Source organism: Lissotriton helveticus, chromosome 3_1 (genome assembly GCF_964261635.1).
Source record: "Lissotriton helveticus chromosome 3_1, aLisHel1.1, whole genome shotgun sequence".
Taxonomy (NCBI): Eukaryota; Metazoa; Chordata; class Amphibia; order Caudata; family Salamandridae; genus Lissotriton; species Lissotriton helveticus.
In genome coordinates, this window is record NC_136061.1 from 1288353838 (window position 1) to 1288366225 (window position 12388).

Consider the following 12388-nt stretch of genomic DNA (forward strand, 5'->3'; position numbering starts at 1 on the left):
TTTATTTTTCCAATTATGCACTGCCACAAGAAAATTCTGCAGAGCAACTGTGCCCCTCAGGAGATGCTGCAGGTTTACTGTGTCACTGCTGAGCACTGCATCCCAAAGACCTTGCTGTGCCCCGCATACTGTGCTGAAAAGAATTGTGTACCATAGACGATACTGCAGAATACTGTGTTCTACAGATGATGCTTTGTAGTATTGTGTGTCATAAACATGTTTCAGAGTATTGTGTACCATGGACCATGTTTGGCAGTATTTAGTCCCACAGACCATTTAGTGGAAGATGCTGCCCCACAAACCACCCAGCAAAGTACTGTGAACCACATACCACAGAGGAGATAACTTTTTCCACATGATGTGGAGTACTGCATCCTGCAAACCATTCTGAAAGTATAAAGGGATGCAACCCTTGCTAAGGCATACTAGGTGAAGTACCGCCTTTAAAAAACAGGCTATCTCTTGCTTAAGCAAATCGATTGCTGGGCAAGTGCTGAACGGTGCTCTAGTTCTGCTTCTCGATTTTGATAACAAGAACAGCTAATGCCTACATTACCCCCGCCTCCCCACTTAGCGATTTTTGTCTGGAGTGCAGTACAAATTAAAAAGCGTCTTATAGTGTCCGTCTGTAGCCGCGTAGATAGCAATGAAGTACACCCCAGCTCAAGTGTTTCAAGGAAGCTACAGTCTGTAGTATCTAACCTATTCTGCACTTCCCCAGCTGTTTTTCGAGATCGTCAGCCATAAACCTACCCAAAAAATCATACATTTGACTTATCCTACAGCTTGGTTAATTACAAATAAGCTCCATCAGTATTTGCTTGGTGAACCAATTGCTCCCCCACCTTGGTGCATGCCTGGACATTTGAAAGAGGCTTTTTAACCAACAAGGAACATATTGCTCACATGAACAAATGGATTTCTGAATTCCTGCACTGCAATAGAAGTAGTCCCCCAGCAGGTATAGTTTGTGACTCAGTGAAGGCAGGTATAAGGGGGCAAACTCTTAGTTTCAGTTTATACAGTCAGAAGATCCAATCCCTGTTCTTAAAGAACAAATACTGAGAATTACGCGAGATAGAGGTTCAACGGATGTATGACGTTAGAACGCATACATTGACAACGCGTACCTTTACAACGCGTTCGTAACAACGAAAGTTGTTACCACGCATTGCGCTGGGGGGCGCAAAATTGATTAATTTAATTTACTATTCCAACACCAGTCCCCGTGGATAGTAGGGAAGGTGTTGGGATAGTAAATTAAATCCTTTACTATCCTTGAGCGCCCCCCAGTGCAATGCGTGGTAACAACTTTCGTTGTTACGCCCGCGTTGTAAAGGTATTCCGTGGTAATGCTTGCGTTCTAAATGCTGCATACCGCTATATAATATTTAAGCAAATAAGGCAGTGGAAAAGTACACAGCGCATAAAAAAACAATGCTAAAAATATAGCGAATGGGTGGGTCATTTGTTGGTGGTACGGACCAGACAAAAGACAGCATATGAGGAAATTGCTGAGGTTAGGGATAGGTTGCGCCAGTCTGTCTACATCCCCGAGGGAATGCTTGGGGTATTTATTTATGAAGAATTTTATCAAGTTGGGAGGTTTAGTGACGAGAATGAAAAAAATAAACATCTGGCTTCAATCACAGGTAGCGGTAGCAAAATTAACCCAGAGGATCATGAATATCTGGATGCCCCTTCGGTAAAGATGAAATCAAGCATGCATTTAAGGCCCTACCTTCTGGCAAGGCTGTAGGTGTAGCTAAAGTTCCATCAGAATGTTATACTTTTTTTCAGTCTTAAAGGCAGATCTGGCTGATAATTTTTTAAAGAGACAAAATGGTCACCATGTACCCGATTCCAGGGCCATGGCTAACATAATGGTGTTCAAAACAAAAAGGAAGCCCTCTCAAGAGCCCGGGTCATACAGACCAATTACATGAATTAATAATGATACTAAGCTTTATTCTAAAGATTTAGAAACAAGATTGAGTCACGTTATCAGCTAGCTTGTTTTTTCCTAGACAACACTCTTTCATACAGGGCAGAGGAACCACCGATCATATTTGTTGTGTTATAGTGGTCTGACGGGCAACAGCGACAGGAGATCCTATGGCCTTTGCCTGGTTAGATGCTGTAAAGGCATTTGATAGGGAAGCATGAAGCTATATGTGGCCGGTTTTCAAGTGGAATACAATTGGCCAGGGCTTTATCGGGGCCATCCCAGCAGACTATCAAAATCCTTTAGCTAGGCTTCAAATTATGGGTGGGTAATCCGATTCAAATTATGAGAGGTATGAGACAGGGCTGTCCTTGCTCACCCTTATTGTATTCTCTTTAGATAGACCCTCCGATTAGGAAACTCGAATCTAATGTTCTATTTTGACCAATAATATCTTGTGGCAAGAGTACCAAAATTCTGGCAAATGTGGATGATATCACAATTGTGACACCAGATCTACCAGCGACAATGCAGCAGGTAGAAAAGGAAGTCCTAGAATTTCGGAAATTTTCTGGCTACTCTTTGAATCGGATTAATACCCAGCTGGTCAGCAATAATCAGATTCAACTAGTTGATGATCACATAGTGGAGCAGGCAGTTTATTTGGGGACAAATGTCGCTTCTCGCATAGATCAGAGAGTGGAATTAAATCGCGCCCCAGCAATCTACTAGGCAAGATAGGATTTTAGGAGGATGCATAATATTCATCTTTCAATTATCTTTTGGTGCAATGTGGTGAAGATGTTATTTCTTCCTAAGGTTCTGTATTTCTTTAGGGAAATTCCATTGGAATTTTAGAACAGAGGATTCAGAATAATGGAGGATATAGTTATTAGCGTTATCTGGTTTTATGCTAGGACCAGAGGAGCTCTTAGATTTTCGATATTACCTATGGTGAGAGGTGGATTAGCTGTCCCTAATTTCAGATACTACCAGTGGGTTGCTGCTCTACAATATTTGAAAGCTCTCATTGGAAGTAGTCAGGGTGATCATCAGCTGTGAGAGGGTATACCCCTATAAATGAATTATTAATAGGGGATGATGCTAAAAGTGGATTTATAAAGAACATGGAGCCAAGTTATAAGAAAGTCAAATTCAAGACCCTTGAGGCAGTCTTTAAGATTTTGGTGGTTATAAAAAAGATCAGCACTGGGAGATATAGTTATTATACCCCTATTCGGGGTCTTTGCTTCTTCCAGTATCCATTCTGTCTTCAATGGGTGGTCAGAGGGCTCGAAAAATTAGAAGATTTATTTGATGGAAATAAAATAGCATAATTTGGGGAACTACAATTGGTTAATGGAATAGGCAATAGGGATTTTTTTTAATATCTTCAGGTCCCTGACTAACATCTTCTAATGGAGGTTGTGATTACTGTTCTGTTTGATAATGTTATTGATACCCCGTAATGGGGACTATTGAGTAGTTTGAGTCTTTAGTCGTCTTTGAAGTAGTCTATGTTTGATATTGTTTGTGAACTGTAGTGTGCACAATGACTTACAAATACTGGTGGCACCTGGTTGACTCTGCTCTCCTAAGGGCAGCCCTGGGAAGTATGCACAGTTGTGATTGTTTTTAGTTATATCGTTTGTTGTTGTGAGCATGGAGAGGTGACGTGATGAATGTGCCACACTTCTTGCTGAGAAGTGTGTTACACAGAATAAGCTCGGGAGAACAAGGTGCCACAGGCCTTGCCAATGATGACAAGTAGCTGTGTTCCACAGACTCATCCTGCAAGGAGGTACCATTCTCCAGACGATGCGAGTACGTGCATTCTACATACCTGGTTAGGAAGCATAGAAGGGACATTCGGAGAACATTTTGTGGGGGGCTGCTTCTAACAAACTTTCTGAGACGTTAGTGAGTTCCTCAGGCAATGCTAGAGTAGCTATGTTCTGGTGATCTTTCACGTAATTGATGCATAATACAAAATATGCTAGAGCAGCCCAGTTTCCACAGACCACAATCCAATAGTCATGTTTGTTAGACCATGCTCTCAGGAGTAACTGTTTTCCACAGACCACAATGTATAATTTCTCTTAGACACTACAGGCAGATTTACGAGTTTTGGCGCATCTCTGCAAATCAGCAGGGATGCGCCGGAAAAGATGCGATACGCAATTCCCTCCCTGCACCACCACGAATGCGTAGCATTTACAATGCGGCGCACCATGGCGCAAGGATAGGGCGATGCGTGTTGCATCCTGTGGCGTAAGGGCGGCCCATTGCTGGAGTCCTGTCACAAGCGCTACGCGGCTCCAGCAATCACAGGGGCGCCCTATGCCTACCATCCTGCATCACTCCTTCTGCCTGCTTCAAGCTGGCGCAGGGTTTTGACGTAGCATGGACGTAAAAGTGACTCCGTGAAATCTTGTAGATTTCACTGCGTCACTTTTACGAGGTGTTCCTGCAACAGAACGCCCACCCTGCGCCGGAATGCCCACATAAAACCTAACGCAAGTTTCATGTGACGCAGGGCTTTACAACGTGACACATCTCCCTAGATGCATCACGTTGTAAATAAGGCGCAACGTGGCGCATGGTTTATGCCGCCGCTGCGTCACAGAAGTGACGCAACAGTGGTGTAAAAGTGGTGCATGGGGCTTGTAAATCTGCCCCTACATTGATATACCTGCATTATGAAGTCTTTCCTGGAGACGATGAAAATGGATATTTATGCAATCAATGCTGGAAACTAGCAGTGGACTGGCCATCCTGTAAAGTAACTATGCTCATGAGATGATGCTGTAATTGGCTTTGCTCTGCAAATCTTGTGTAGAGCAGCTCCGTACCACAGATAATTCTGGAGAGTCGTTGTAGAATGAAGATAAAGACGTGGATTGCTTTATTCCTCATACCATGCCGATAAACAGCAGTGCTCACTGGCCATGCTCCATGGTAGAAGGCACAACTGACCATTCTGCTGATAAACTGTGATCTGGTTACCATGGTGGGGTTAGGCTGTGAGTCCTCAGACCATTCTGGGGAGTAGCTGGGTCTGCAGACCTTACCGATGAGTGGCTGTAATCTGCAGACCGTGCTGCGGAGTCACCTTTTTCTACAGACCTTACTCATGAGCAACTGTGTTCTGCTTGCCATGTTTACCAGTTGCTATGCTCTAAAGGCCAAACTGTGAATCACTCTGTTTTAGAAGTCATGCTGATGAGCAGCTGTGTTTTAAGGCCATGCAGGGGTTTAGCAGTGCACCTTAGGCAATATTGGCTACCAAATATGCTTTGTTTCCATGCTAGTGAGTACCTCGGCTCTGCCTGTAATGGTGGTTTGTGTCTGTGTTCTAAAGATTGTGATTAAAAGTATCTGTCTGTAGCATACACTGACTGAAATTCCCTACATTGTGCAAACCCTGCAAGGACACATCTGCTTGCCACAGACCTTGCTTGGCAGTGGCAAGCAGATGTAGTTCCGGAGTAGCGTCCTACTCGCCAGAAAAGTGCTTTAACACCCATCAGGGGTAATAGGTGCTACATGAATGCAAACCTTTCTTCCCTTTTATCCCTCCGCTACCCTTCTTACTCCAAATAACTGACTAATATCCACCACTCAAATGACTTTCATATTTCACCATACTAATTCAGCACTAATCCTTTATGGGTTTCCGGAGTAGCGTGCTTCAACACCCCATCAGGTGTAACAAGCGCTATATAAATACAAACCTTTTTTTTCCTCTTCTATCCGTCTGCTATCCTTCTGAATCCAAATAACTGATTAACCTATCCACCACTTAAAATGTACTTGCATGTTTCACTATACTAATTCAACACTAATCCTCTATGGGTCTCGGAGTAGCGTGCTACTCGCCGAAAAAGTGCTTTGACGCCTCATCAGGGGTAGTAAGCGCTATATAAATGCAATTACAATACAATACAATACATAGACCCTTCTTGGAAGCACTTGCTTTCCACAGACCCATCTAGGAAGAAGTGGTAATTCGTGTACAGTGGTAGAACGTACCAGCTTCCAATAGTTCTTGTTTCTGTATTGCTGCATTTCGGTTTTATAGCAATTGTGAAGGTGAATGTGAAGGTAAAGCACCTTCACTTGACATGATCCCCCTGCAGGGTGAAAGTCATCTCACATTGTGGAAAATAACTTTGCTTGCGTGAAGGTAAACCAGGAAACTTTACGTCCCTTGTAGTGGGAAGATCAGGAACTTCTCAAGCTTTTGCCGAAAAATATACTTTAGCACATCTAGAGATCTTAAATGACCAATGTCTTCCATCCACTTACTAGCCTCTTGTATACCATCATTGATATATTTAAGGAACTACGTCGTCTAACGGGAAAAACAAAACAAAAGCTAGCCCATTTGGTAATAAACATCACCCTGACTGCAAGTATGAGCAGAAAAGAAAATAAGATTTTAGAACACGGGCTAAAGGACCCTCCTAAATGACACACCCCTTGCGTCACCCCAATATCCAGGGTAAGTTTGAGATACTGTTTGGAAACTTAGCAGGCTGCAAGCACTGGCAGGTGTTGCCCTGGTTGCACATTTTCAGTGCACTACAACCGGCTCATTCAGATGTAATTTGTGGTCGTCGAGGGGCTGACAAAAAAACCTTGACAGGTTACAATTCATCTTCTCGGCAAGAAAGATGCGTTCCTCAATAAAACAAAACTGCTGAGCGGAATAAAGATTTATCAGCCTGTAGATAGAATCTGACCTGCCCAAATTTCTCTCTGAGGAAAAGATCTCTTCAAAAATTAACAAATCTCCTCTTCAGAAGTAATTGAAAGTACAGCCTGACCCTTACAACCCAGTGGTGGCAGCTCCATGAACAAATTGGGGTTGCAGCTTCTACCTTTGACTTGCCCTTTGGTGCCTCTGGAATTGGCTATACTTCCCCTACTACCTGGAATAATGATGGCTGCAGTAGGAAATAAAAATAAACATATCACTGAGCCCTGTTGGCTTTCTATAGTTTCCTATGCTCACCATTCTCCTATCTGTTCAACTTCAAATAGGAGTCTGCTAAAGGACTAAGGGTCGGCAGCTGGTCAACTCTGCGATAACATCAGGAATCAAAGGTCACTTGATCCCACCTCTGCTACCCCCGGCATCCATTGGGAGCTCTCAGACCACTGTTTAATTTGCCACCATTGGTTCATGCAACAAAAGTTTGAAAGTCTGCAACTGCACGTGCAGAAGGCACCCCTGTCAATTTATTTTGTGTTCTGAAGTTCACCTTCTCGTTTCTGATTTTGGCAGCAGCATGACAACCCTTAATCTCTATGGATCCCTCGAAATGGAGAACTGTGCCGCAAGGTTACTACTTGTGTAGATATGAGAGGACAGACTCCAACAGGCAACTCCACATTTGGTCCAGCGGAGGTAACTCTTAGGAGCCCTGCCTTGGACTGAACTCCAGTGTGTGACAGGTGATTGATCATTCTGGGTGTCTGTATGCATCCATCAGCTGCTGCCTTCTGACCTCACCATGCTACATAAAGATCAGAGGCTTGAGGCCAATGGGGCCCCTTCCTCTATATTAAAAATAATGAAGGATTGCAGCCATAACCCATCAGAAACATTAGTGATATGAAGGGCACAGCAGGCATCACATGAGTATCTGCTTTCATGGTTACCCTTAGCTCTCTGTAAAGTTTGGTCTTTCTAGGATGGAGGATGGGTGTTGCTCAGGTGGGACAACCCTATCCCCAGCTCATTGTTTTTGGACCATCTTTGTCTGAGTTAGGAATCTACGCAGCTCCCTGTCAGAGAAACTCTTGGATAATTCGCTTTGAGCCACTGTGCACATGAAGACAATTTTACTGCTCCACGATCCTTTTTCAAGAAGGAATCCTGACCCCAGCCTAGTTAACCAGCACTTTGAAATTATGAGATGCACTGTTCATTGCTTGGACAATGGGTGTCCGCCAACTGCCCACATTTGTGAGTTTAACAAGCTGCACATCAACTCTCTGACAATTGTTCTGGACATGGACCTCTGTGGACCACTTGTTGCTGGACTTTATCCAGAGTGTATTGTTGAAATGCTTGCCAAATCCTCCTGGCTAGATCTAAGCCAAGGATCTGATGAATCTTGCTTGGCTGCCCCACTACTGCTGATGGGCTTGCCTAATGTGGAAACCTCAGCCACCCCAAGGAGTCCTGCTCTGCTGCAAAGAACCTAAGCACATGACACACCTCACTATGAGACAAAGATGTACCCCACTCAGTGTCATCTACAATCAATGCCAAGGAAGATACATGGAAGCAAACTGTTAATCAAATGACAACTGTGTTTCATCATTAACGGGCTGCTGCACAATAAGAACCCTCCTCACTTCATAGAACTATTCACAATGTTAGGAGGCTCAAGAGACCTGGGATGCAAAGACTCTTTTTCCTGAATTTCCAAAACTCAAGATGGCTATTACGAGCAAGAAAGGATTCTCAGGACCCGCTTTTTAGCTTGGCCAGCATCCTTCCGAAAGCTCACTCCTCTATGCCTTTCAGGAAAAAACTTAAGACTCCGCTGATTAATATTTTTAGAAATTCTGATCTTTGATTACTTTCCTCACCACAACCAAAATGTATTTTATATTTACCAGAGATGGAGGGAATTTCAGAAAAAGATTGACCAATGTAAGTAGAGATGAGATAGTAGTGACTACATCAGGTGAACACAGCCCCCTCTATACTAACATTAGCTTTTTTACATGTTTCTCCATTGCTCAGTTATTGGGATGCAACATGCACAAGTTTACTCCATTATGCTACATTGCTCATTTGAGACTTCGTTCGGGTAAAAAACCTATTGCGGGAGCACAGGAGAGACGTGAACGTACTGAATGCAAGAGGTTGTTGTTCAAGCTCACATGAAATTTTGCACTATTTTTATAGTGTTGAAATTTGTCCTTGTGGCAAAAACTGAAGCGAGGATGCGTTTCACGCCAAAGCATTGTTTAGAGCCCCAAAGCTGGCATTTTGCGTAAGAAGGCCTAATTTCATGCAAGGTTCTGCAGTTCTAGGTACACTCGAGCATTGCGGACAATAACGTTTTGCAAACATTGGAACTGTCTGTGAACATTACAATTGATGTGTACTACCGGACTAGTTTCATAAGTCTTCTGTTTTTATTAAATTTGATCTTAGTGTGTCTAGAGAACTGACTTGATACTATCACCCTCGTACTGGGATCACTGCCCCATGGTAACCTTTTGAGTAAAGTATCGTTTTAATAATGTGTTTTAAACTTTCCATTAATTTTATTCTGTTGATATTGAAAATAGAGAATATACATCTATATGTGTTAATTATTAAAAGGGTGTATACAACCAACCCTTGGCTGGGCAGTTACACTTTTGTGGTACCTTTGCTGCAGGGCATCTAGACTTACTCCACACCACTCTCTCTTGAATTTAGCCTTGTACTTCTCACCCATGTCTACCCAGACGGCGAAGGACAGATCACTGACCCTCATTTTCTCTTGCAAACAATTCGCCTTGGGCATTGATTGCAAGGGATCCTGAGCTTTACCTCATTTAGCGAGCTCAATGCCCCCTTAATTATCCACTTCTGGGGGGGTGTTGACTTGCACCACAGAATGGTGACAAAATGCGGACCTGAACATTTTGCATTGGCCCTCTATCAGGAGAAATGCATGATTCATAGGACTATGTAAGGAGAAATCCCCAAATCAAGGGCTGTGTTTTTGTAGGTAATTACACTTATGTGTAAAGGACTACTATTCCATCATACAACTACATGAGTGAACTTTAGAGTACCATTTCATATACACCAATACATTCCCAGGCCTCAGAAAATATAACCAATATCTAGCTCCCTTCTATCCAGGCCACCTTCGACCATGGTCCTGAGGATGCTTGAAATGTAAACAACACAACCAGCAGGACCAGAGGAAATCCCTCTCACAATCCAACATCAGTTCTGGGGCTTTTCCTTCTGTTGGGAATGTCCGGCATACTGCTGGACCAGAAAAATACCTATCCTGGGAATTCTCCATTGCACTGTGACAGTGGAAAGGAATGCACTCAAAGGTCCTAATGAAAAACAGTTATTAGGCAGCTTATATTGCGTGTATATCAGAAATCTACAATGTCACAACTAGGATTGGGCCAAAGTAAAACCTGTGGCTAAAAAGTCAGTGACATTTGGACAGTTTCCTTAATGAAGGTGGGCACAGCTTTAAGGCTATCTACTAACGTACGAAGCAAAGTTACCAGGTGTTGGACAGGCCGCATGGTCGGGCTGTCCCCCCTCCCCACAACGGGGCCCGGACCCTGGCTCTCCCTGAATCCCCAGCCAGAGTCCCCGGCGACCCCCCGAAGAAACCTGCAATCCCTCCACCACAAGACACCAGCTCCGGACCCGGCTGGCCCGGGTCACCCTCCGCACCCTGACCTCGGCCCAGCCGCCATCTTGGGGTACTACAGCACGAGGCCGCGTGGCCTCAACTCGACCCTAACCCTGGGCCTGGCCGGCCCCGACATCGAGGCACCAACCTCCCCCCAGGAGGCAGAACGACTACTTGGCGAGTCAATGGGAGAAGGAATCGTCAACGGCTCTCCTCCGCCAGGTGTCGATCACCCTCGGCCGCCCTGGGCGCTGGCTCCACCCCCCTGCTGGGTGTCTGGACTCCCTCATCCCGGACCTCCCGGCCCCCAGGCGCGAGGGTCCGGACATCAAAGGGGACCAGACCTATAACTGGGGCAGTGCCAGACCAGGAAGTTAGTTGTATCCTGGAGTCGAGAGACACCGAGAGAACTCATTCTTGGCCTGCTGGCACTGCCGCGGCCCTCTGCCTCGTGAAACCATCGTCTTGGCCTGCTGGCGCTGCCGCGGCCCTCTGCCTCGTGAAACCATCATCTTGGCCTGCTGGCGCGGCCGCGGCCCGACTTGCAGACTCTCCAGCTCGAGGATTGTGAGCTCTCCTCCTACCACCTCCTGTACCGACCCGGTACCAAGACTGTCCCGCTACCCCCTTTCTCCCTACCGAGACTAGAATTGAGAGGACCCTCGAGTCCGATATCTCCTGTATCGTTCCTAACCTTGCCGCACGAACTTTATATAAAGTGTTGAACTCATCCTTGTGTGGTGTCTATCTGTGGGGAGGGAAGTGACCTGTCTGTACGATCGCCGGAGACGGTCCTCATCGGAGGCCTCTCCCTCAGTCTTCGGCCGACCCTCTGGGTCCCCGTCTAACATTGGTGGCCAGCAGCGCGATCCGAACCGACGCATAATCGTATAGAGGGCCACTCGCCCCACAACACACGACCACCATGACAACAGAGAGCGGAACAACGGAAAAATTCCAGATGGAAAAATTGGAAGACTACAACCACAGGGAACTGAAGCAATATTGCATAGAACTTGGCCTTCCAACCACAGGTCTGAGCACGAAGGAGGACTTCAAACGAGCCCTAGAGGCTTGGGCGGAAACGGGTACAGCCGTACCCCGAACACGAAACACCGAAACGAGCCCCGCGCCAATAGAAGGAAGAAGAGCGGGTCTCTCCCCAGAAGAGATCCAAGAACGAGAAAAAAGCAGACTCCATGAATTGGAACTGGCCCGACTTCGCTTGGATGGAGAACTCAAACTGGCGGAACAAAAAATAACGCTAGAACACTTACGGCTCCGGGAGGAGCGAGAAGAGAAGCAAAAGCAGAGAGAGCTAGAGGAAAAGAAGCTAGCGTACGAACATGAGCGCAACCTCAAGGAACTGGAAATTCAGAATCAGAATAAAGAGCTCGGGGTCCCCGAACGCCCGACCCTGCCTGCCTCTACCGAGCCCAAGGTTCACATCCCCAAAGATGTCATCAGGGAGTACTACAAGAACGATGATATTCAGCAGTGGTTTAAAGCCTACGAGGAAGCCATGACCTCCCACCGGATTCCCCGTAGCGACTGGGGAGCCGGGTTATGGGGGAGGTTTGTCAACGAAGGGCGAGACGCTCTGCTGCAACTCCCGGACCATCTGATGACATCCTACGACCACATGAAGGCCGCCCTCCTCACTCGATACGGACTCACACCCGAGATGTACCGCCAGCGGTTCCGCGACTGCAAACGGATCCCGGGTACGACTTGGGTGGAGTACGTGAACTTCTTTAGTCGAGCCTTCGAGGGGTGGATCAAGGGCAGCAAAGTGACCACCTACGAGCAACTTTTCGACCTCATCGTATGGGAACACCTTTCTAACAATTGCTTCGTTGAACTCCGGCAACACCTCTTAGACAGTAAACTAACCGAGCCTCGACAACTCGCCGCCGAAGCCGACCGGTGGGAAAGCACACGAGTTGGCCGGAACGGGCCCAGCGAATCACACAGACCTTACCAAGGGTCCCATCGTCCCCGAGGAGGAGGAGGCCAGGGCCGGGGGAGAGACCCCGGCCCC